Below are 27,573 nucleotides of genomic sequence, written 5' to 3'. Positions count from 1 at the left end.
CCACTGTGGGCAGAGATCTGGACTTGCTGCCTAGTTTGCTTCCACCATCTTCTGAGAGGAAAAAAAAGGCGAATATTTGAATCAATAATTTGAAGCAGAAAACTCATATTCTAACCAATACCCTCTTGGTTCGAATCCTGTGATTATATCTACAAAAGTCATTTACTTTCTGAAGCTATAAAAGCCATTTCACTTCCCACACCAACTCTGTCTCTTGTACAAAATGTCAGTCATCACGATGAGTTCTTTTTTATTTAAACTTAAAAGCATGGTGGATCCAATCTTTTTCACTTCAAAAGTTTATGTTATTAAGGCAGTACGTGTGACAGTGCCATTTCTGTTTCTCAACTGTAAACTTCCAACTGAAAACAGAATAAATAGTTCAGGGCATGAGGAATAAATGACCAATTAAGAATATTGAAGCTTATTTGTTTATTTATGGCACTAGAATTGAATCCAGGGCTTTACACTTGCTGGGCAACTGAGGGCTCTCTACTGCTGTACTGCATCTCCAGCCTAGTAGTTTTGGGTTTTGTTTTGTTTTGTTTCACTGCTAGGGATTAAATCCAGGGGCACTCTACCACTGAACACTGAGCTATATCCCCAGATCTTTTTATTTTGAGACAGGGTCTGACAATGGTTCTGTAAGGCCTTGCTAAGTTGCTGAGGCTGGCCTCCAACTTTTGATCCTCCTGCCTCAGCCTTAGAGCAACTGGTATTACTGGTGTTTGCCACCACACCCAGCTTAGTTCTTACTTCTTAATCACCAAATGCAACAAGCTAGGTTTAGGACATAAATATACCTCCAGTTCTCTTTTGGTATTTTATTCACCATAATTGGTTCTCCTTCTCTCCTTTCCTTCCTCCATCCTTCAGTCCTGTTTTCTTCTAATGAGTCAGAACAAAATGTAATTCAGGATATTGCCCACCTGATTGTGAACTCACTTTACTTAAGTGAAGACTGTCCTAATTTGCTCCACTATACCATTTTTTCTACTCTAATTTTTTTAGAGATCTTTCTTCTTAAACTTTACTAAAAATACTAATATTATTTTAAAACATAGAAATCAATTAGAATTCAAGTTTCTCAGTAGTACTGAGATAATACAGTTTTTTTAAGGGGGGGGTGCATATCAGGGATTGAACTCAGGGTCCCTCGACCACTGAGCCACATCCCCGGCCCTATTTTGCATTTTATTTAGAGACAGGGTCTCAATGAGTTGCTTAGGGCCTTGCTTTTGCTGAGGCTGGCTTTGAACTCATCATCCTCCTGCCTCAGCCTCCTGAGCCACTGGAATTACAGGCATGTGCCACCACACCCAGCTAATACAGCTCTTAAAGGAATTATTACCTGAGCTTTTATTAATTTATATGAACACTTTATTTGATGTTTGAGTGCAAGGTGTCATCTTTCAGTCCTTAGCTAAGTGTTACCTTACCACTTAGACTTGCTAACAGTTCTGTTATTTTTGCTCACATCATTCTGAAATCCAAGTTTTCTATCTTTGTTAGCTTTTAAGTTTAGACACAGTAAAATAGAAAACTTTGGTTAAATTGAGCCTGAAGATTTTCCCCCTCATACTGTTTTTTTAAAAATTTGAATTAATTGCTAACTTAAAACTAGGGAAATTTTGCATATTTGTATATATTTGTACCTTCTCATAAAAAATCAGAAGGCCTGGAAATGTGCCAGGCCTGTCTCCTCCATCCTGTCCATCCTCAGGCTCATCTGCTTTGCTGAGCGCTGCATTCCTAATATCCATCACAAGGCCTGGCATGTAAGAAACACTTAGTAAGAGTATTTACAGCAAGAATATGGATGGAATGGGAACAATTCCTTTTAACTTATAAAAGAATCAAAGAATCAAGTAAGTGTCTTATGGATTTTTTTTTTTTTTGGTACCATGGATGAAACCCCACGGTTCTTAACCACTGAGCCACATCCCCAGGCCTTCTTATATTTTATTTAGAGACAGGGTCTCACTGAGTTTCTTCAAGCCTCACTAAGTTGCTGAGGCTGGCTTTGAATTCCCAATCCTCCTGCCTCAGCCTCCCGAGTTTTTAGGATTACAAGCTTGTACCACTGCACTCAACTTCTTATGGATGCTTTTAAATATCACCACAAATTCCATGGTACTTCTTCCTATAAAAAGTGGAAACCAATCCTCGTCCCCTTGAGTATGCATCACTCGCTGCTAATGAGTTGAATTTGGTCGCTACAGTGTCTGTGATTCTTGCGTCTATACCAAAACAGATATTAATACTTTTACCTTGCTACCTTGGCTGGACGAAAGGCAGGCTCAGTATCCTGAGGATTGCTTATGTGGGCCTTTAGAGAGATTCACATGGTAGGGAGCTAAGGTCTGCTGCCTCCAACAGCACCATCCTGCTAGGCCTTAGAGTGGTCTGCCTTGGAAGCATCTCTACACCAAATTAAAACCTTCAGGTGACTGTGGACATGGCTGCAGCCACCTGACTCTAAGCCAGGACCTTCCCATGCTCCAGCCACTTATGAATCCCAGATATTGATTCTGTGAGAGAATCAAGGCTTATTGTCCAAACTGTAGTTTGAGGATACTTTGCAAAAAGCAATAAATAACTACTATCTCTCAAGATAATCTAAGTAAATTTGATTGTTCACAATTCATGGGTTGTGTTTGATGGACATATGTCCTAATAGTCTGGATAGGGAGAGGACTAGCAGTTCTTCCTGACATAATTACTGATTGGAAACAACAAAAAATGAGGCTCCAGTTTGATTTTTCCAAGCAAACAAGCAGATACAAAACTGTCACGCATTCAAGTGTTCGAACTCAGCTGTAGCCCTGTTTTCTGTCATTATAGGCACCCTGACAGCATCTTGCATGAAAGGTTTATTCAGAAACAAACTGGACCCTGTTATTACCAGGTGAAAGTTGGATCAGATGAAAGAGTCTTCCAGTCAGTAAGCAGACATGAAATGGAACTGAATTGAGTCCTAACCTCAAGATGATACCCAGGAGGCATTAGGCTTCTGGGCTAAACAGGTAATAGTACCTCAGCCATGCCAGAGTAAAGATGCTGGGGCAGAGTAAATATCCTGCCAACTTCACATCATTCCACAAAAGAAAATTTATTTTTAATACTTCTTGTGTTAATGAATAAAACTTCTGGTGCTGATTCAGATAGGAATATTTGAAGCTCTTGGTGTGCTAATTCCTGATGAGAAGTCTCAGATGCCAACTGCTTGTAGATTCTTGATCAGGACACTCTATTAACATTTAATAGGGTGATAGAGTAATGTTAATGTGCACATATATTACATATGTTGGCTTGCTTTATTGATTGATTGATTGATTGATTGATTGCAGTGCTAGGGATTGAACCAGGGTCTCTCACATGCTCCATATCTCTCTGCTAGTGGGAAGCGGAGAGGCCGGCAGAGTTGTTCAGTTGGACTGTAAGCATGAGTACAATTAAGAGGTGGGTGTCTTTGCACCCTTTGCAGCCCTCAAGGACTGAAGGTAGGTAAAGCAGAAGACACCCTAGGCCCGCCCAGGGGCGTCACAGCTTTGGGGCCGGGGAGGTTAGGCTGGGACGCCTCCCTCTACCCCCTCTCCATCCCCTCCTCCCCCCTCCACCCCCCCCCCCCGTGCCTGTGAAGGGGCTGTAGGTGAGTGTGCCACCTGTTAACCTGGCGCTCCGGTACCCCGAGTGTTACCACCCCTGCTAGGCAGAGAGTCCTGGGTCTCTTCCCATTTGGAGCCCTGAGGGGCTTGATGAGTAAGTGCCACTTTTTGAGAAGCCCTCATACTTGAGACCCACGTTGGAGAGGTAACCTAGCTCCAGGTTTGCCAAGGTCGGGCCTGGAAGGCATTCGCCCGCAGAGCTGTGGAGGAATTCTGACTGGCGGAAACCTGCTTTCCTGGGACGCTTGCGCAGTGCAGAGACCCAAGGCTGAAGATCTTCTGAGGGTCTTCAAAAATATGTATTTTGTTTTTTGGGCAGGTTCCCAGTGGGCTGGAGAATTGGCTGACATGGGTGAGGGAAGGCGAGCGTTATTTGCAGGGTTCTCAGTCTCGCTGCTCCTTTCTTTGTATCTTAAAAAAGCAAACAAAAATGACTGATCCTGGCTAGGAAAGCCGAGGCACGCCGAGGCCCTTTCACAGCGGTTTCTCGGAAATGGAGCAAGGATGTGATGGCGGAGCCACAGATCTCTTACGCTCTGATGCTGTTTTCTTCGCAGTGATCTGAAAGAGTTACCTGGGATTCGTATTCTGCATAAAGAAACTCAGAGTCGACTGGGATGCGATAGGACTGAAGAACAAGCATCGGGGATTCTTACGCCGATTTTCCAAGGAACGGGGTTCGCAGCGTTGAGTAGAAGAAAAGGCTGGTTCCTCAATTGTCCAACAGCATTTAAGACCTTGAAATCTCAGGATTGCCCAAATTGCCGTGGATCAGCAACTTTCCTATCGTACACTTTTTCAAAGAAAATATTTTCTGTTCTCTGCGCTGTCCTTTTACTCCCAGCACTACATTCCCTGGTGCAGACTTCAGCCTCATCATTTAAAGTATGTCTTATATTTTTGCCAAGTATGATATCTAATTGAAAACTAATTTTTGGTTTTGGATGAATCTGTAGAGCTCACGTTGTAAGAAGAAAGGAGGAATGAGACACAATGAAAGAGAAGTCCAAAAATGCTGCCCGGACTAGGAGGGAGAAGAAAAACAGTGAGTTTTATGAACTGACTAACTTACTGACTTTGCCCTCAGCTATCACCTCACAGCTGTACAAAACATCCATAATCAGACTCACAACCAGCTATCTCAAAATGAGAGTGGTGTTCCCAGAAGGTAAGTGACTTTTACTAGAAGGAATTTCAAAGCAAAGGGGGTAGGAACTTGCCAGACAATGAGCCTACCCCAGTGAGGGAGGTACACCCATATTTACTACATTTGTATGCTATGCAAAGGGAATTTTAGCCTAACTACTTGATTCAGGTCCTCTATAAATTCAAGATTGCTATTCCTTTTCCTAGCTCCCTCTACTTCCCCATTAATACTTCATGTTCAGTCCATTTGATGTGTCTGGTTGGGAAGCAGCCCAACAGTGCTTTTGTCAGCAATTCAGATACTGGGCTCAATTGAAAGTACTACTAATCCAAACATGACCTTCTTTTTTATTCCACTTGTTTGAATTATATCCAGTAGAAAGCAGGAACACTGCTAGATTCTGCATATTTGCTAGATATGGATAGATCTACTTATGTGTAACTAAATCAGATAATAATTCCTCTATATGTCTCTGGTTCTGCAAGTGAGAAGGTATATTCATACAAATACATCCTGAATTGACCCAGTCCCTTGGCTGCCTATAGTAAATTTGTTCTGCATTTTCAAGATATTCTCAAATTAGGAAACTAATTCTGGAACTTAGTGATTTTCAACTCTGGCCTTTATATTATCTGTAAGATTCTAATCTAGTTTCAAAATATATCAGATTGGACTAAGATGGGTAGCCCACTTAGAAAATATTTTCTGGGTGGCAGGTTGGCCAATGGATCCTGGGAAAATTGTTTTAGAAGTCTGGGAAATTAGAGTAGTTGAGTCGTTGGCATGATTTAAAACTTATACTTAGTTCATCGACATTCACTATGTGAGGCAGAGCAGCCTTCATATAACACTGTGCTGTAAAAAACTGTTTATACTCACTAGGGAAAGGACACTTCTCTCTTCCATTTACCCATTTACTCAATCAAATTAAATCAGGTTTACAAAATATTTTAAATATGTTTTTACTACAAGAAGAAGATTTGAAAAAGTAAAGGAGAGATTACTAGTCAAGCAAACAAAAATCTAGCAGAAAAAAAAAACCTGTTAATTTACAAACAAAACTTCTTATTTGACCTCTGAAAGTTTATGTTGAATCATTATTTTGAATGTTTGGCATTTGTTGTTTTAAAGAAATAGTGGTGGGCAAGGAAATAGTCATTATTGGATTTGGAGTTTCACTTTGCTTGATCTTGATGCAAAAGCTTGCAAAAATATGCGTCAAATTAGTCAGGGACACTACAGGAAAACTTCCAAATTATAGTTCAATTCTACCCTCAAACTACATGGTGTGTTCCTCTTAAAGTGGTTCCTTGAAAAGTTCTCCTTATTTGTCTCTAGAAACCACAGGAGGAGGGGAATCAAAGCTTTAAGTATCTGTAAAGTTTTTTAAAAGAAAAAAAATATTTAGAAAGAAGGAGGAACTTTATGCTAAAAACCACATTTCCCATTCAAACTGTGCTGAGAATTGCTGATGGGAAACTGATCGTTACACCACACTGTCTTCTGTTTAAAATAGAGATCTTGTTGTCTTTTATACTGTGAGCGCCTACTTGATAAAAATAAAGCTATTGCCAACTCCGCTACCGCGCAGTTCCTAACAGGATTACTAGCAGTGATTTGCCAGCCCCTGCGGTCTCAGTGGGTTCCCTTTCTGCATGATTTCTAGCCGACTCGGCAGTTATCAATGCCAATGTCGCTGGCTGTTTGATCAGAAGCAGCCTATGATGCTGCTTATGGGGATGCTAGTGATCTCAGGAGGAGAAGAACAGCGGGTGGGCGTTCCCAGGAGGCCATCAGCCGGCACTGAGAGCCCAGGGAATCGCCCAGGCCAGGGATACTCGCCTGCTTGGGACAGACCCTGGGCAGGGGCAAGCTCCACCAGAAGGAGCTTGGGACTGTTTGGGGGTGACTGTTTTTGTTTTGTAAGAGAACAACTTTCTTGTTTAATTAAGTCCTACCTCCACAAATTATAAATCACGTTATAAGTAAATAGGAGGGACAAAAAGTAAATTCCCATAGGCAACTTCTCGTTATTTATTTTATTTTTTTAAGAGAACGCAGGCGAAGTCTCCCACTGGAATACCCTTGGTGACAAGGCCAGTCCCCTCTGGCTACTTTAAAGGGCAATTGTGCTTTCTGCAGCCAACCCCCCCTCCTCCTCCAGAGACCCGCCCAGCCCCTCCCACCTCTCCCTTCTGTGGGTGAGTGTGAGTTTATGGGGAGGAGGGGACGGAGGATGTGTGAACTCTTGGTACATCATTGATTTCTCCAGCTACTGTGGAGCTCATAACTCCCCCCCACAGCTTCCACGGATGAGTTAAGATAGGGTCATAGGAACAGCTGAATCCTAGGGATGAGGTTTTAATTCTGAGAGTGTATGAGCTTCAAAAACTCAAATGCGGCCCTTCAAAACGTTAAAAAAAAAAAAGAAAAACAACAATAAATAACAACAACAACATATCAGCTTTCAAAGGAATAAAATAGTGAAAAGCCTTAGAATTTGGCACAACCTGCAGGGGGTGCCCAATTTGGGTTCTTTCTTGCCTCAGAGAAGCTGGGAGGACTAGACTGAGGTCCCAGGCAGTGAAGGAATCCCAAGTCCTTTTCATCTTTGTATGGTTGCAGGCTTTTTTTGTACTAGTGACTATACACAGTGGCAGCTTTACCACTAACCTACACCCAGTCCTCATCCTGGAACTTGTGATCCTCCTTCCTCAGCCTTTCAGTCCCTGGGATCACTGACTTGCGTCTCCATACCCAGTTGGTTGCAGTCTTCTTTAGTGAGACTAAATGGAATTTGAAGATTAAATTCATCCTTCTTATATCAGTCTTGAAGCCATTCTAGCACACAATAGACCCTCAATAAATTTTGTTGTAGGGATAGCTATTTTATCATGGTAAATATTCCATTACACATAGATTTTTGTAAGACATTCTCAAATAATTATAAATCTGGTGACATAGCTATAGGCATAATGATATTGTAAAATTTGTTTTTTTTTGTTCATATCAAATTCATCTATATTACCCTACAATGCAAAAAGCTATAAACTAAATGAACAAATAAAATTCCCCCATACTTTTTTTTAAAGGAGAAAAATAATTAAAATATAGGTCATTTCCTTTCCAATCTTCCCTGCTAAGTATAGTTTTTCACTCAAGAGTCTATTAACTTTTATTTGGTGGCATGTTTCAGCTTTTAAACTTATTTTACCTGAATAGAGAATAATAAACTAATGAGGGAGAAATGATAGAGAAAAGAGGATGGGATATGGATATTCCAAATAATTAAGAATAAGCATTAGATTCCCATGTTGAATTTGAGATTTAATAGTAAAAAAGTAAAGTAAAAAAGAAATTCTGATAACATTATTGTGAAATCATTAAAAGCACATATCTTCTGACTGATAATAGTCTTTTCTAAATAGTCTAGAAAAGGAAAGATTGAGGCATGTAGAAATATATAAATCTTAGGTGCTATCAAAGCTGGAAAGACAGGATAAAAAAAGAGAAGTCTTGACCTTGTTTGGGTGCTAAATAGGACAAATTCAACTAAAAATAAATACATATTAATTATCCTTCTATAATGCAATTATACTGGGCATAGTGGTATGTGGAATGAACTTTGAAAGAATCAGATATGTTTTCAAGTCTATAGCTGTTCAGTCTTGGTAATATCACCCTGCCATTTTGTTGTCAAAACATCTTTCAAAAATAAAAATAATCACAATTGAAATTAGTGAGTGTTCAGGAAAGAGAAGATGAATAAGCAAACCTCCACAGACCCTTTCTATAATATTCATCTCTAGATTGAAATCCCTAATTGTATTATATTTTCTAAAGCAGAGAACTGAAGAAAAGAAAGAGGCCCCCATTTCCCACATGCATCCGTGATTTAAGACTGTTTTTCTTGCTGCTCAAGGAAATGATTAAGCATTAAGTTTCCATGTTTATTTTCTTACAGAAATTTTTCTCATTTAAAAGCCTTTAAGCACAGTTTATGCTCTACAATGAATTTCTCCATTTGATTCTAGTTTTGATGTGGACTTAAAGTGTGGAGTGAAGAACTAAATTTTGTAGAGCATTTGCAAGGCAGATTTTTTTGCTAGAAATTGTAGGTCTAGCCACTGGGGTGGGGGGAACACTTTTTTCTTAAGGAGACAGATCATTACCAAAAAATTACAACATAAAAAAAATATAAAAAAACAGGTATTAAAAGCTATGGTGATGATTTCAAATAAGGAATGATCACGTACTTGAAGCTAAAACAATACTAAACTTACAGAGTATAAAACCTGATTTCTACAACAGTTGTTTTTCAGTTCTAGGGAATCACAGCAGCTTGAAACTTTTCCTGACAAATGGTGACACAGAATACAAAGCCACGGATTCTTGCTGCATTTCTCTATAGGTCCAGGAATTTCTCAAAAAAAAAAAAAAAAGAGGTTCAGACTCTTATAATATTAATGATTTTAGTGGGTTATTCATTGCCAGTCTTTGACCCATAAAAATTTTAATTTTATGTGAGGAAGAAGAACCCCAATTATTTAGAAATGGTCCTTCTCTTCGGAGAATGCTAAAAGAATGTCCTCAAAGAAACAAATTTTCCTCCTCAGGTACCCCCACACAGTGGGCGACTACTGTGCCTTTGTGGCTCAGGCGAGGCTAGGGACAGCTACTATATTACAGTCTCAAGTTCATTTCGCCTGTGTCAAGGTCTGAAGGCTCAAGGCCAATGAAGTTGGCGCAGTGAGTCCCATTCTCTCTGCAGTGTCCCAGTTGCCCCATTCCCCGTGCCAGGTCAGGTGTGCGGAAAGCCCAGAATGTCTCCGCTGGGTGTCTGCAGCAGAGGCTGCGGTTCTACTGGAACTGAGATCCTCTACAAGCGCATGGAATCTTCCCTCCTGGAAACAGACAGGATGGACATGATTTCTATTTCAGATCTAGACAACCGCCGGTCAGGAGGGTTCCATCTGCAAGAGGGAGAGAGAGGAGTCCGTCGCAAGCGGGGACATCAGTGTTTACAGAGCGGTGGGGAAATTGGTAGATTTATTTAGATGTTCAAACACCCAGAAAGACCCTATTTGAGCTTAAGGGGCGTTCAGTGTTACTTGTTGCCAAGATTTTGATCGCTTTCTTAGGAAGCAGCTTTAAAAAAACCTAACACCTTGTTTTATTGTGAACGATTTTTCCCAGTGCCACATTTAGAGTGTTTTTGTCATTGTGCATTTTAAAGAAGAAGGTCATCTAAAAAAAAAAAAAAAAAAAAAAGATGTCATGTTGAACCTTGTACAATGATGTAAGAATGGAAGGACTTCACTATCTAGATGATATAATTCCACAAGCAGCCCCATTAGAAATATTATCTATAACACGTTTAACATAGCTCTACCCAAGTTTCTTCTGCCTTTTTATTTCTTTCTATACACAGGTAATATAGTAGACTAATATTAATATTTAAAAAATCAACCATGAGAGTCTTCAAGGTTTGCTGTTTTAGGCATCACCATAAAAACTGGCAAAGCCTCAAAAGTTCTTAACGTTGTAATGTAGAGGAGATGAATGGACTGTCTTTGTTAATAGGAGATGGTACCTGACAAGTAGAGAATGGAATTACTTTCTATGTCAAGAATGCAATAAAAATATTGCTAAGAAATTGTTAGCACCTCAAAGTAACCAACTTCAGGAAAGTCCCCCCACACCCTTTTGGAGGCAGAGGGGACAGGACTAGGGTGGGTCAAGCTGGGGCTCTGAGGGAAAAGGAAGATGAAGGATTTCAAAGGGGTGCTGGTAAGCGTCAGACTGAAAGTCAACTGCAAGCTAAAGGATTTTTTTCCGAAGGGGATTAAAGTCAGATCCAGGGGAGGAGAATGTCTAGAAAGTCCTGCAGCCAATCAGAGAGGACACCAGGTACCAGATGAATCTGGCCAGTTGTTTCGGGCCACTTTGCGGGCAGAGGTTTGCTATGTGGGGGGACATCCTCCGCCTCTTGATAAGGACGATGATGAAAACTTTGGGCGAGAAATGAGTGTCTCTCCTCTCCTTAAACAAACTAGTGAAACTACACAAAAGTGATCGCTAGTGTGTGATGTCGGGGGCTTCTCTAATGCAGAGGCCCCTTGAGGTCTAGCCAGGAGAGCACTCCAGGAGAGTCTGTCCTTGCGAGAAGCCCGGTTCCCTCAGAGCCAGAGGTTGGCTTCTGTTCGGAACCCAGGAGGTGTCAAAATTTATACTCTGGCATGACCTCTTCCCAACTGTGCAGGTTGGGTGGGGGTGACTGGGAAATAATATCAGGGGGTTCTTCCTCTTGTACTAATGTGTTACAAAGCACAAAAAATGCGAACTAGTCCCAAACTGACACTCGGGCTGAGATTCTGATACTAAAGTTTGTTTCTAGGTCTTCCCAGGACTCATTAGGCGGGGGGCCACTCAAGTCAGACCAGCCCCCTGGACCACGTTGGCCAGGAACTGGGCTCCCATCTACTCCAGGTACGGACCCACGTCTCCCAGTGGCTCACATCCTTTGAGGTCCTGGTTTACTGGATGGGCCTCTGCTTTCTTAAAAACTAACTAAAAAAAAAAAAATAAAGATCCATTATGGACATGGCTCTCTCAGCCTAACAGCATCTCCAAAGTTAGAACTAAAGCTCTTAACTGGATGAGGGTGGGCGGATGGAGCCTCACCAGGCTGAAAGGGAGGCAAAGTGGCAACCAAGGCTTTGGGTTTGGAAAACAACCCTGCAAAGCTCCATCAGGGTGCTGAGACCAAGGCAGGGGGCATTTTTTTCATCTTTCCGTTGCTGGTACTGGAAGCCCAGGGCCAAGCCGCCAAGACAGAGCTGCAGAACCATCTGAAATAAAGGATTTCCCAAGGAGATAACAGGAATCTGGTAGAAATGCCCATCTGTGCTTTAACCTACACTTTGCGGTTCCAGCTGGGTCTGCAAATAACTTCATCTCTTCCTTGTAGTTCCCTGGCTCCCCCTCACCTCAGGCCAGCGCAGGCTCTGGGCTACACGCATACACACCCCCAGGTATCGAGATGAACCAATGTGAGGTGCACATTACACTGTTGTTTGCAGTGCACACTGTTTTAAACTGCCTGTTGCCGGCTCAAGTCGCAGAACAAATATTTTAAATAATAAAACTCCTGATGGCATTTTTAGGTTTGACACTTGTCCCCTACCCCACACCCTCTTTATTATTATTCAAGTCCACTGGGAGTGGTAGCTTGGAACCTAAGAAGTTTAAGGGAAGCCTGCAATTCTTCCTCCAGGACCCGCATGAACAGTAATCTCTCTGCAGGTTCCCACAACCTTCCTGTTCCACTAGTATCCAAACTCTTTTTCCTCAGGAAACAAGGGGTTTTAGTTGCACTGAACAAAGAAAGGGTAAGAGCTTTTCTTTGCTGGCCTGGCTCCCATACTTTTGAATTTATCTAGAAAAGGCGCTTATTTCAACACCTTTCATCAGATGTCTCTCAGCTGCCCCCACCCCCCGCATCTTTTCATAATCCCAGTCAATATCTTCTGGCAATATAAACAAGATAATGAAACCCCCAAACAATCCCTCACCCCTTCTAGCTCTTGCCCAATCTCTCCTCTTTTTTTCCCCCAAACTTCTGGTAGGATTGACTTCCATTCCTTATTTCAGTGGCTCACTCCCTTCCCCATTTTCTCCCACATCCCTGCAGTCTGTCATCTGTTCTACCCATTAGGCATTTACAAAGGCCCCACCACAATTTGACATTAAGAATTAGATGCCCATTTTTTTTATCCTCCCTCAACTTGTTCATCCTAGAAAATAGGAGGCTCAGGGCTGGGGCTATAGCTCAGAGGCAGAGCGCTTGCCTAGCATGTGTGAGGCACTGGGTTCTATCTTCAGCACCACATAAAAATAGACAAAATAAAGGCATTCTGTCCATCTACAACTACAAAATTTTTTTTTTTAAAATATAGGAGGGTCAATTGTATGTCATCAGAAAGCCCTTTCCTCATAGACTTTACATTCTAAGAGGAGCCTTAGAAACCCACACAGGTGTACTGCATAGTGTGCCAGGTGACAGGTACTGTGGAGAAAAATGGAGGAGGGCTCTGTTTTGGGGTCACAGTTTAAAATGGAGATGATTGAAGTGGGACTAAGAAGGTGACATTTGGGCAAAGACCTTCAAGGGGGTAACACTGAAGAGGTAACATTCTCCTTTTTTCTACAATGTCTGTAGTAGCTTGATTTCCCAGGTTTCTCTCCCTCTCTGACTGTTCCTCTTTGATTTTTCCCACCACTGTCTCTTTCACAAATGATGTAGTTTTCAGAAGGTTCTACTGTTTCTTCTCTCAATGCTCCACAGCCTCCTGGGTGATTTTAACCAACACCACTGCTTCAACTCTTCCCTCCACATGGCCCTGCCTATTTTATCCAGATCTAGAGCCCCTCCTGAATTCTAGACCTTTATTTCCTACTAACAACTAGACAAATTTAAGAGGAAATTGTAATGTCCATGAAGCATCTCCAAGACAAAAATGCATATTCCTCTGGCCCAAACTTCTTTTTTAAAAAAAATATTTAATTTTTTTTTTAGTTGGGCACAATACCTTTATTTATTTGTTTTTATATGGTGCTGAGGATCAAACCCAGGGCCTCGCACCTGCGAGGCCAGTGCTCAACCGCAGGGCCACAATCCCAGCCCTCTGGCCCAAACTTCTGCTTGTACAAAATTCACTGTTGCTCCAAATTTCAGTCTTGGTTAATGGCATCACCCTCTACTTAATGTCCTTACTGAAACCTGAAAGTCAACCTGAACTCTCTTTCTTCCATCAATTAGCATGAAGTTCACAGCCAGCATCATCTTTAAATTAGATTCTCATCTTTCTTCATATCTTTTTTGATCACTCAGTTTCAGACTTGACCCATCTCCACTGCAGCTATCTGCTCTGATCTCTTCACCCCAATTTCTTCCTTCCTTCTGTAGGTCATTTCCAAGATTAAAATAATACATCTTGGGTTGGGGATGTGGCTCAAGCAGTAGCGCGCTCGCCTGGCATGCATGCGACCCAGGTTCGATCCTCAGCACCACATACAGACAAAGATGTTGTGTCCGCCAAATACTAAAAAAATAAATATTAAAACTCTCTCTCTTTCTCTCCAAATCTCTCAATCTCTCTCACTCTTTCTTTAAATAATAATAATAATAATACATCTAAGTATGTTATGTTCCTGCTTAGGAAACCTCTCTTGGAATCCTAATGCCTATAAGAACAACTTCAGATTCCTCAAATTGACATTACAAATTTCAAAAATTCATTGTGGGTGTACACCTATAGTACACCAAACACATCACTTCAGAATACATCTGATTCATCCTCCCGCAAAGTCCCTGCCTTTGCCACATTATTCCTTCTGCCTAGGATGCTCTTCTTTCCTTCTCTAGCCCAACATTCCTTTCCAAAGTTCTGCTCAAACATCAGCCCCTGTAAGGCATCTTTGACTCCCCTTCTCTCATCTCCTAAATCCCCCTTTCCTATACACTTTCTAGTGCCATTGGTCAGCTTTATTTTCTCTATAGATTTCAGACTGTAGGGTCGTCCATGTTGACCAGTGCAGTAGGGATTGGATATTTCCCAAACCCTGCTATTATTCTTTTTATGATATAACAACATCCCTACAGAGCCCTTCAAACCTGACACAGAAAACCTCTGGTTCTTTCAGTGACTATCACCCCAAGAACATAATCTATTTCTGTGATTTATCTCCAGAATTTTTGTGCATGTCTATTACAAACACTTTTTCTTTGTCACCTTTGGTAAATCCTGAGCCTATGGGGCATGAGCATTTTCCACAACTTCCTCTGGATCTCTTCTAGTGTGCTACATGCTTCAGATGCTTACAACATTGGAATGAATGGAAAAAAAGAGGAGCTCTTGTGACTGGTTCTATGTCCTGTTTCCCAACAGTCTTTCTCTTCTCTATCTCTCTGCATTTCTGACTGAATGTTTCTAACTTTTGCTTTCCCCCACCCCTGCATTTCAACAGATGGTCTAGAAGCCTCTCCATTCACTCTATTTCTGCCTCCCCAGACCCTGGATGGCTTCATCTTTGTGGTGACCCCAGATGGGAAGATCATTTACACATCAGAGATAGCCTCAGTTTACCTAGGTCTTTCTCAGGTAGGTGAGTGGTCTACATTTCCAACCTGCAGTGTTTACATCCAGAGTTGGATGCAGGAGGGGTGGGGCTTCCCCAATCATTTTATGTCTGCATTTCTGGGCTAGAGACTTCTCAGCTGATGGAGGGATTCATTAAACAGGTCTGAATCTTCTCATTCCTAGACTTTCCTTATCCATTAGCTTCCACCCAAAGCCCAAGCAATTGCTACTTTTTTGAGGCTTTACAATAAGCCAGATAATGTGGGAAGAGATTATATGCTTATCTTTACCAGAGCTGCTACTACTACTACTACTACAACAACAACTACTACTACTAGTTATTGTATTATCTCATAGATAAGGAAGCTGAGGTGTATGTAGGATGCAATAGGTAGCAAGGGGCAGAAATGAAATCAAACTCAGGGCCAGTTGCTGGCTCCTGTTTTCATGGCCCAACAGACCCCCCCACGACCACCAAGCTTTCAGCTTCTTCACGGGACATTCTACTACTGCACAGACGATGATACTCTCGTCTTTACAGGTAGAACTGACCGGAAACAACATTTATGAATACATCCACCCTGCCGACCATGATGAGATGACCGCAGTGCTCACTGGCCACCAACCCTACCACTCTCACGTTGTACAGGGTAAGGCAGACATTTGCTGCCATGCTTAAGCTCATGATGGTCAGCTTGTGGTTTTCTCCAAGTTTGTCGTGGCTGGAACTGCCCAGTCGCATGTCTCATGTCCTGATCTTCCCTCTGCTCCTCTCTCTCTCAGAGCACGAGATGGAGTGCTCCTTCTTCCTGAGGATGAAGTGTGTCTTAGCCAAGCAGACTGCTGGCCTCACCTGCGGGGCTACAAGGTAAGTATCTGAGGTGAAAGATTGACACCCAGCAGCGGTTGGGTGTCTTTGGATGGGGCGGGACACAAGGGATCTGCAGCGTCTGAGGGTCATTTCCACATCAGGGACCAGTCCTGTGTGAGCCCTACATAGTACGTAGTTCCTTTGTTTCAAAGAGCAGCGGGTCCAGATGCTCCATTAGTCCCCGAACTGTATGAACTGCTGGGAATGAAGCTTAAAGACTAGGTCTGACTGGCCTAGTATTCCACAGCCACGGGGCCTCTCAGAGATGGGTCTGAAGAATCCTGAAAACCTCTGCAGTGGTGGGTAACCCTTGGTGGATTCCTAGGAGTTTAAACCCGGCGCCAGATTTGGACCTGCAAAGAGGTAAAGAATCAGAGCTTCAGCTCAAAGCTGTGGTTCTCAGGTTGAATGCAATTGAACGTCCTAAGACGCGTTAGGGTTGGTGAAGGTCCAGGCGTCTTCATTTTTACAAGCTTCCATGTGAGTTCAGTCTGACCTGCAGTCACTATCTTGAGACACTTTAGGGTCCTATCACTTTGGACCCCTTCCCAGAAGGGCATGGCCCAGACAATGTTTCTGGCTGAGTAGTTTCAACAGGTTTCAACCCCCTCCTCATCTTTCTGGGGTTCTTCCTGAGTGTGGCTGAGTCTCCCACCCTCCCACTCTGCCACCGGTCATTCACTGCAGTGGCTACCTGAAGATCTGCCAGTACCGCTTGGACATGTCCCCCTTTGAAGGCTGTTACCAGAATGTGGACCTTGTGGCCAGTGGGTCACTCACTGCCTCCTAGCGCTGTCATGAAGATCAAGCTGCACAGTAACATGTTCATGTTTCTAGCTAGCCTGGGCATGAAGGTCATCTTTCTGGACTCTAGGTGGGTGGGCAGGACCAAAAAGGACTGTTTCTAGTGTAATGGCAACCCTTCTTAGCCAGGTATAGATTCTCCTTGATCTGAATGAGCTCATTCTGCAGATGAGGTGACTAACCAGGTTCTGCGAACTGAGGGCCGGCACCCAGGTCTGAGACTGTGTTTGGTCGGAAGTTGAGGGCACCGGGCACTCATCCCACCCAAAATCCTCTCCACAGGGTGGTGGAGCTGATGGGATTTGAACCTCAGGACCTGATTGAGAAGACCTTGTACCACCATGTGCACGGCTGCGACACTTTCCACATGCGCTGCACTCACCACCTGTGTAAGGAAGACTCTGCTCTGCATGCAAACAACCTTGGCGGCTCCCCAGGGTGGTGGAGAGTGGGAAACTAAGCACACGCAAACGGACTGATGGAAACCCTCATCCTGGTAATGGCCCTGGTGGTGCATGAGGCCCCAGAGAGGGCCAGTTGGCACACTGGGCCTCATCTTGTTTCTCTACCTTACACCCGTCCTAGCACTGGTGAAAGAGGCACTTCTAGTTGAAATATCTTCTATTGTTATGCTTCACCACCTGCAAACATCACTGAAGTTGTGAACAAAAACCAAAGCTGTTAACTTTCCTAACCTGACTCTTACAGAAATTTCCTGCTATTTAGGGTTGATCCCAGGACCTTGAGGTCGCTATGTAAGCAAGTGCTCTATCACTGAGATAAATTCCCAGTTCACATCTGGGCTTTTCATATAGTTTTTTTTGAGCTTAATTTCCCCGGACTCTTTCTTCCATAGTTAGGCGAATTCAGGGAAACTCCCAACTTTATATGTTCCCCCCATTGCTAAAGGTGCAGACATCCACCCAGAGACATGCCATGCACTAGCATGCCTATAAAGAGTACCCAGGGTCTTGATTGATTTAACAGGGCCATCAATTGGGAATTGGCCTGTAGTTTTTCCCTCCTGCCAGGCGCAGTTATTAAGGCCCACAGGGGGTCTGCATTCTCACCACCTGGCATTTAGGATAAGTCTGGGCCAAACTGATTCACCACCATTTGCCTCTGTCTCTCCATCAGTGCTGGTGAAGGGGCAGTTGACCACCAAGTAGTCAGGTCGAGTACTTTCATCTTCCTGAAGAGGCTTTCTTGTTCTTTTCTAGAAAAAAGATTTAGAGGTTCTTCCATTGCACTCCATATTTGCTTTCTTTTCTTTCTCTTAACCTTTTAAGTGAACTCTGCATTAAATAAAACTTAATGCAGCAGAAAGAAAAAAGAGAGAAAGAGGACAGGATCCAACGTTTAGAGCCATTTATAGTTAAAATACAGGAAATCTGTTTCACTTTTTCAGATCTAGAGTTTGAAGTTCTTAATTTTAACTGGAGTCTCCAATCAAAGTTAGAGTTCTGAGAGAGTGTTTCTTTCCCTGAACCACAAAGGGGGCTTAAGTGACCAAAAGGATATGACTTTAACTTTCATGAAGTCAAGAGAGCCAATCATAAGCTGTAGGTCTTGGTGGGGCACCCCTCCTGGTTCTAACCACTTCAATGGGTGAGGAGCTAAGCTCTGGGTGCCACCTGCGTGTGCAACCCATTGGGCAACTGCAACAGCCTCTTTTCAATCTATTCTTATTAGAAACCATAATCCTTTCTGGTTGCTGGTGTGGCCCTTCAATCTGATCATGTGGCGGGGTGTGCACCTCCTGAGGAAAGCATGTTATGTTCTGTATAATGTTTGTGAAAGTGGAATTGCTTAGGGTTGAAGCCTTAATAAAGAACCCTTTTGTGTACGCAGTTGTTGAATATTGTTTTTGTTATTGTTGTTTTTTGGTTTGGTTTTGGTAGACATTGAAATTCTTGTGATTTTTAGGGGATCTCAGAAGTTCTCTACTTGAGAGTGTTGACACCAGATAGTAAAAATGCTGTTTTGTCTTTGTGGTGGGTTAAGGGGTGCTTTTTGGAATCCAATGAGTGAGAATTGGATTCATTCCACATTGTTTTGGATTGCCAAATTAAAAATGTAGTAGTTGGAAATATTATGCTTGCATTTAAACTATTTGCTTGGTGCCCTGTTTAATAAGAAAAGTCAATTCAATAGACTTAGAAAATGAATCTGGTGTAGGTGAGGTTTCAGTATTCAAGAATAATAGCTTGTAATTAAGAAGACTCTTTTAATTTCTCTCATTTTAGTAAATATTTATCAAACAGCAGGGTATATAGTCACACAGACCCCTATAAATGATCTGAATGCAAGTTAGACTTCCCAATGGGTAAACTTAATTTATGTTTGGAGTCATTTTGAAATATTCTGTTTTGTTTTTCCAGTGGGTAAGTGTTTTTTTTTCTTCTGTTGACTGTTTCATTCTTTACACATTTCCTCAGAGCTACAGAATTATACAATCAACTTTATATCAGATTAAAAAATATATAATGAGGACAAATAAATGATTTATGGAAGGAAAAAATAGTATGGCACACATTTATTTTTTGAACATTCTGTATCTTTGAGAGAAATAGAAATAAACACACAGAAGCATGTATACACAAGCCTACAAGATGACAAGCTGAAATTGATTACTCTTTATGAGTCTCAGCCTCAATTCCTTGTATAAAAATGCTTAGAACAATTTTTTATGGCTGTAAATGCAGAAACTGCTGTGGATGAAATGTCATCAAGTGGCTCTGTTGACAGGATTTTCATAATGAGCAGATTGCAGTATGTTGGATGTGTACATCACACATCTGGCTGGAAGTTACTAATTTACATTGTCTTAGCAAATTAAATAGATGGCTATTGATTCTCTATGGTACTAGCAAACTACCACATACATTTGTTTCTAGGAATACTGCTCTATGAAGTTAGAGAATGAAAAGTAAATTCTTTTCAAATACACCACCTCAAACAATGTGCTTAAAACTGCCAACTTCTAAATACTTTGACATACAAAATGTTTCCATATTTAAGCATTTTAATAGCACACATTTTGAAGGAAGTATTCATGACATGAAAGTGGAGGGTATTTTAAATAATCATCATTCAAATGAAGAAGATGTGGTGTTTTGGTAGAAACTACATTCATAAGAAACCCTTTTTTTATAACTTCCTGAGGATAAATTTATTGTTGAAGTCAATATGTGTGTAAGAAAATTAGGATTATTATTTAACAAAAGCAGTAATGATTAGAAATATTTAGTAGCCATTTTTTTTAGTGAGCAACTGGATTAGTGCATATAGGAAAATGATGATTTTAGAGGCAAGTGGTGATTGCCCTAGTGCTTTTTAATTCCTCTTCCTCCCCCCTTTTTCCTCCTCTCCCTCCTCCTCCTCCTCCTCCTCCTCTTCTTCTTCTTCATCTTCTTCATCTTCTTCATCTTCATCTTCTTCACCATAATATATATTAAGAATCTGGAGAGGAGAGACAAGTCACTATAATGAATTTTCTAAAATCCTCTTAGTTTCTGTGAAGCTTCTGTAGCTCTTCATTAATGCCTCTCCCACATGCCCTGGCCCCCCCTGCAATCTAAGCAAAAAGACTGACCAGTTCATGATTTTCAATAAGACACACATATTCTGGTAGCATTATCTTTCACATAGAAAATCTTCTTGTAAATTAGGAGTGCCTACAAGTTTTGAAGTGTTAAATATGATAGGGCCTTCTCTCATTTTTAAGAGGGCAGGTGATAGAGACTGATTAGCAGTTGATGTTGGGGAAAGTCCAGAGAGTGTGGAGAGTAAAAGGAAGGTATAACATGTAAAGACCTGAGTGATTTTCTTGAATCCATATTTTCTCGATTTTAATTTGAGTAGTAATTGTTCATAAACAGTTCAGATGGAAAATACTAGTATTTAACATGAAGAAAATTGAAAATAAACTATGAAAAATAATTTCTAGGAAAATAAGTGTATTAGTTTTCTTTATGCTTTTGGAGTTTATATGTGTATATAATTTACATATATTATCTATCTATCTATCTATATAGTTTATTTTTGGTATAGGGGATTGAACTCAGTGTACTTTGCCTCTGAGCTATACCCCTAGTTCTTTTTATTTTGAAGTGGAGTCTCACTTTGAGATTGGCTTCAAACTTGAGATCTTCCTGCCTCAGCCTCCCAAGTGGATGGAGTTACAAGTGTGCACAGGAGTTTCATGTTTTTCTGGCTCAGACTTCACACATTTTAAAAATAAGAAATATTCCTACATTATTTTTTCAGGATAACCCAAAACTTCTATTTTAAATTATCTTAAAAGTTATACATCTTTAAATATAAAAGTTGAAAGTCTAGTACAAAGAATATCCATGTACGTATCATCTAGTTTCAACAAATGTTAATGTTGGCTGTATTTGTTTTGTCTCTACCTATATGTATATCTATTTTATGTTTATTTTTCCCTGCTAAATAATTCTAAAGTAAGCCACAGACATCATGGTACTTTCTGCTTACATAGCATTCTCCTGTGTAGTCACTGTATCATTTATGATGACATATTTATTGTATTCAAAATTACTGTGTGTAGAAGCTTGCAAAAACTACAGATGAGAGCTAGTTTACTGATGACATTAAAAACAATCTGTCACTAATATTCATCAAGTACTCATTTGTGTATGACCTCAATAAGTTTGATTGATATGTGATATTCTGTGAGGGGACTTCTGTAGAAGGTAGTCCTAAATATTAATATATTTTAAACTAGAATTCTAATGAGAATTATCAATAAGTACAATTTTGATATTTTACTTGGAATGTAAGAGAGTAGGTTTAGTGAGTAATTTGTAATTGTGGAATCAGACAGATTTAATATTTTCAACCACTTTTTGCTGGTAAGGAGAGCTTTTTTGCTTATTTAATTCAGTTTAGATGAAATACTGATTTAGTGGGAAATCTCACATGATGTTTTACATTTAAAGTGATTTACAGAGCATGTAGGAGGAAAAATAGTTTTCCATGTTAAAATTACTATTACTGTACTACTAAAAACAGAACAGATAGAAAAAATACTTATTAGTGTTATATACCATGCTTATTGTTTTCTAAATACCTCCTTTAAATTTGTAGAACAGGGCTGGGGATGTGGTTCAAGCAATAGCATGCTTGCCTGGCATGCATGCACCCTGGGTTCGATCCTCACACCACATACAAACAAAGATATTGTGTATGCCGAAAACTAAAAAATAAATATTAAAAAAAATCTGTCTCTCGAACAGTTAGGGCAAATGCCAGATAAACATCCTTCCTTCATATCAAAGGGAGAAAGGGCCCACATGATAATGGCTCCATATTTTTTATTCTTGTTTGAATACTATTACATGTTCTCACAGTTAACCATTATGAAAACCATGTGTTTTCACAATTATAATTTTAAATGTTAAAATATTCTGTGGTTATAAAACTTTATAAACCTCTTTAAAGAAGCAAACATAAAATATGCTCATACTGGTTTGTTCTTTCAAATACATAAATGGTGCTGAATTCATTGGGGTGCTCAAATTAAAATTTATTAGAATTTATTTAAAGGCCAATGATATTGTCATTAGTAGTAAATTTTAGGATATGCTTCTTAAGACTTGGCTAATAATTATATACAATTATCAAAATAGATTTTATTTTGCTGTTATCAAAACCACTCTTTTATATTATAAGTGATGTCAGATGAAGCACATTTTGACTTACCAAGTTACAACAGATATAAAATAATTTACTTTCATTCCTCAGATCTATGGAGAACTCATTGCCTAAGTCTAATAATCTTTTTGGCAATTCAAAATAACAATAATTTCTAGAACTGCAAAAATATTATACCCTAATGTATACCAACAAATTAGATTTGATTCATAATTGTGTTTAATCTTTATTATGATAATATTGAATAGCAAAGTTCTAGTTGTCCTTTTCAGATGATCTTTTATGTACCTTAATGAATACAGAAACAAATTGGAGACACATTGGTATTAATAGTAATTTTTTAAATACCAAAACATTTTATTAAAATGAATAGCTGGGAGATTTAATCCCTTTTGACATCCACAGTACCATTACTCAATTTAATCTTATCCTTCATATAGTCTTTATAGTAATTTATTAACAAAATAATGTATATTTGGTTTTGAATTCATTTTTTATAAGCTTATAAACTTTTAATATTTTAAAAAGCAATTGCTGACTGTGTATTTCTTTCAAAGTACTATCACCTAATTTGTTTCTTGAACACTCTGCGTGATGTTTGGTTTAGAGAGATCACACTTCTTATTTTCCAGGTTAGGAAACCGAGGCTCAGAGATGATGAGTGATGAAACCAGAATATTTTTAAAATTTTTTTATAATCAGCCTAGAATTGTACTGTTGTATTTATGGCTACAGTGTGTTGTTTTAGTAAATGTTATGAAATGATTGAATCAGGGTAATTAGCATATCCTTTACCTTATTCACGATTTCTTTGTGCTAAGACCACTTAAAATCATGTAGTTTTTGTTTTAAATTTTTTTTAGTTGCACATGGACACAATATTTTCATTTTACTTATTTTTTATGTGGTGCTGAGGCTCGAACCCAGTGCTTCACAAATGCTAGGTAAGCACTCTACCACTAAACCACAACCCCAGCCCCAAAATCCTCTGTTTTGAAATAGGTTACATTATTCTACCCTACTGTGTAATAGAACATTGAACTCATTTCTATTACATAATTATAGCTTTATACCCATTGACTCACCTACCTTCAAACCCCTCATCCTCCGAAAGCCAGAATTAAAGGCTTTTGTGTCAACTGTGGCATCCTTTCCTTCTCTGTGTTTGAGAATGAGAGGTTGTGTGGTTTCAAGGAGGAAAAAGTCAGGGAAAGAGGAATGGATTTAAATGAATAAAGCCTGTAGTGTTCAGCTTATGAAGCTTCAAGATAAGCTTTGATCTGAATTCAAGATTTAAAAAGCTACCTCTGTGTTGCTGCTTAGTGTATACATTTCACTAGCTAATATGTAGCAGTGATGTCTTCTCCATTATAATCAATTAGGAATATATAATTTTCAGTTGAGTGGCGTGCTATAAGCTGATAATTTCAGTGACTCAGGAGGCGAGGCAGGAGGATTCCATGTTCAAGTTCAGCCTTAGAAATTTGTTAGACTTTCAGCAACTTAGCAAGACCCTGTCTTAAAATTATAACTAAAAAAGTACTAGAGATGTATCTTAGTGGTTAAGCTCCCTTCCGTTAAATCCCCAGAAGTCAAATACACACACACACACACACACACACACACACACACACACACACTCACACACACACATACACACACACACAGACGTATGTGGATTAGTAAGAGGAGTCATCCTTTTTTGTCAGATTTTACATGATTTACCTGTTGTAGCAGTGGGGTATTTCCTAGATGGTGTGTGTGTGTGTGTGTGTGTGTGTGTGTGTGTGTGTGTGTTTTGACTCTTTTCTTCCTTTGGGGGAAATGGGGAAGATTTTATGATAGCTGACATTCTCCTCTAGGGTTCTATTCAAGAGCTGGAATGGAGAACTCTCCAGCATTCTCTGGGCTGCTGTACCATCCTCTGGCCCCTTGGCAAGGCAGCTTCCTGGCTTCTTCCTTTTCCTCAGCCCATTCTGACCTCCAGTCTTTCCTTTGTAGTTACCTTGACCTGGTGACTCACAGAACCATCCTGTTAGTTCCTAGGTGTTGGCTGCTTGGTATGTGCTCAATGACCTGCCTGTCCACCCTCTTCTGGTTTTCTTGGAGTCCAGCTGTTGGGAGGAAAGTGTTCTCTTCTTTGAGTCACATCCTGGGAAAACATGGATCATTGCCTTATTTGAAGGCAGGGACTCATGCATGGAATTGTGAATAGGTGGAGAAATTCAAGGAAGGCTTTACTTGAACCCTCCAAAAGCATGTCTTTGTTTCCTACTTAGTCTACTCATTTGAGGAATGCTGTTATGTTTGGTTCAAGGTATGTGCATGTTTAATGGGGGAGTATATGTCTATCTTTATAATTTTAGCAAATTATATTTACTGCTATTGCTTTCCCTTTATCTGGTGCTTACCTCTCTGTTCTCATTGGTTTGTGATGTCTTTCCAGACAATTAAATGGTGATCAAAAATTCTTTGGGTTAAAGTGCTGGTATCTATGCATAAGTGCCATACAAAAAAAGAGTGTCTGGAATTTAGACAAATTGGAATACCTGAATCCCTATCAATTGGGAAATTTAATGTTGCACCTTGCTTGAAGGAGTGACTGCCCCAACCTCAGTTCCCTTTCTCCTATCTCAGGCCATGGAGAGTGATTGTCCATGGTGATGACAGAGCTGAGAAGGATGTGTGGTGACTTTCTCTTTGTAGAGGATTCACGTTTGGGGTTTGTCTGAGCCTAACCCATCTGTTTGCCATCTATGAATTTTGCTCCAGGAAGTAATATTGCAGTGAGCTTGTGATTTTTTTTGTTGTAAAGACCCTGTATCATTCTAAGCAACCAGGCAGGGTAGCCATGGGTCTTGGTATCAGGTGGGTCTGGATGAGAATCAAAACTGTTCCATAATAACTGTGAGATCTTGAGTAGGTCATGCTACCCCTTTAACCCTTGTTTTTCCTTTTGTGAAAGGAGATACTTGTTCCCATCTTTTAGAGATTTACAGAGGACTACAGGCTGATTTTTTGTTTTGCTTTGAAAAGGAATTTTCAATATTTGGGGGACTGAATAGTATTATGACTCTCAGTGAATTTTAATCATTCTAGATTCAAAATAATCTTTGCAGATATACTACATTTAAAAATGTTGCTAATTATTTTAGGTTTTGCAACATTTTTATTTATTTATTTTTCTTTGTAAGGGGTAATTCCCAGGCATTGCTGCTCTCTCTGGGAGAAGCTGGATGATGATAATTAGCTCTAAGCTGAAGGAGGGTGGCAAGTTGCTCTGTTCATTATCTTGCTTAGGAAGCTTAAGGAGTAAGGATTCACATCTGAGGTCCTGCTACTTTGTGCAAGAGGCTCAGTCAGTGGGGTTGAGTGACTTAGCTGATATAAAACAGCTAGTGAGTGGTCCAGCAGGCATATAAACCCAGGGCCTGGATTCCAGTGCTCACCAATGTCCTCTTTGACTTGCTGTCTTTAAATGGTGATATTGTTTTAGGGTGAACTATGTAAAATTGTCATTTCTATGTTTTAAAACAGTCTAATATTGGCAATTTCATATGATTCCACTTAATATTTATGAAATAATTTTTAACTTTTTGAAGATGTGTTGCAAAAGTCCATGGAGAGTTTACTCTTTGTTTACTATGGGGTCTCCACAAAGTGACTCATTTTCTTCACTCTTTGGGTGTACTTGGTACCTACTCAACTGCATGCAATAATTACCTCACCCCTAGGCCCAATTCCATTTCCTCTTTACCAATTTAATATCAACAGTGATGTTGTTTTCACAAAATAGGCATCAATAAGTGTGTCCCATAGAATATTATTTTATTTAGAACATCTAATATTTTCCTAGGATTCAAATAGGAGCTACTGTCTTTACCAGAAAAATATTTTCCCTTTGATTGATTGCTAAATGAATAGAGCCTGTGAAAGTATCTTTTTTTTCCCCCCCAGGGATTTTTTTGTTCAAACAGAATTTTCTGTATCCACATCAGTAAACCTGTCCTAATTCGGGCTGCTGGCCAGATCTTGGAAATAGCTTTATTATATTGAACTGCATATCATAATGGTACCCATTAAGGTGGGATTCTCTTGTGTTTGTACTTTTAAACCCAAGTCCCTTGCCACTTTTTTGCATCTTGCTAAGAATAGCAACATTTTCTGGTAATGCAACCTTTGAATGTGCTGTCTCTTCCTACTATAACCATCACAAAAGTAGAATCCTGGGTTTTGAGCATTTGGGGAGTCTGTGCATTTTTGCTGCTCTCCAGTCATTAATTCTATTCTCAGGGGTGGTGATAACTATAGTAAGTTCTGGTGACTGGAGGTAAGAATCCATGAGATTCACTTCTTTCAACACTTGCATTGATATTGCTGTCCAAATAGGTGGCTGGGAAAGAGCTGCTTTTTTTTCCAGATCTAACAAAATTCAACACAAGTTTCTTCATTTTATTTTCACACGTCATTAAGAGAATACTAGATTGGAACTCACAGCATTTATACTTACTGTCAATGCTACCATCCTGGCAAGGTGAAGCATTTGTTGTGCTGTTATTGGGTAGTGGATCCCTTCAGTGTTACAGCTCAGGAATGCTACAGGAATGCAGCCCACAAAGGGGAAGGCAGGGTGGATGTCAACTTCATTCCTCCAGTCAGAACAATTAAAGATCAGAGCAAAGTTCAGGGTAGCACTTTTTTTGTGAATGTTGTTTGAACACCAAGGGGAACTATTTAGAGACATTACATATTTTAGAATATAATTTCTGTCTTCTCTGTCCACTCAATAGGACTTACTTTATAAACAAATTTTTATCATTAGAATCACCTTAATTTCTGTTGCTATAATTAAAGAGATGGTAAGAAATTTTTTAGAGTGGAGTCCTCTCTATGGCAATTGGGGGAAGATTTGTGCATTCATTCAGCAATTATTTCCCCAGTGCCTTCTGTGTGCTGGACTTTGTGATAGGGCTACAGTGTGACCAAGGGAGACACAAGTCCCTGGCCTCATGGAGCATCCACTTTAGTGGGAAAAAATGGTACTTACAAATGAACTGTCATAAAATATCAGGAAGTGATAGAAAAATAAATTAAGTAGGTCAAAGAGATGGGAGTGGTCTGGTAAGGCTTCATTAGAAACTCATGAATGGGAGCCAGCCATGGTCACACCCACAGGGAGAACATTCCAAAAACACATGCAAAGGTCCTGAGGTGGATGCCATCTGGGCATGTTGAAGAATGGAGAAGGTCACTTGTGGCTGC

General features: G+C 40.1%; 1 pseudogene; it reads left to right on the top strand.

The window, feature by feature from the left end:
* The first annotated feature begins 4,661 nt into the window (after positions 1–4,661).
* LOC143640909 (single-minded homolog 1-like) lies at positions 4,662–17,801 on the top strand (annotated as a pseudogene).
* The last annotated feature ends 9,772 nt before the right edge of the window (positions 17,802–27,573 follow it).

Source organism: Callospermophilus lateralis, unplaced genomic scaffold (assembly GCF_048772815.1).
Source record: "Callospermophilus lateralis isolate mCalLat2 unplaced genomic scaffold, mCalLat2.hap1 Scaffold_730, whole genome shotgun sequence".
NCBI classification, from domain to species: Eukaryota; Metazoa; Chordata; class Mammalia; order Rodentia; family Sciuridae; genus Callospermophilus; species Callospermophilus lateralis.
This window is presented reverse-complemented; position numbering and strand designations above follow the sequence as displayed.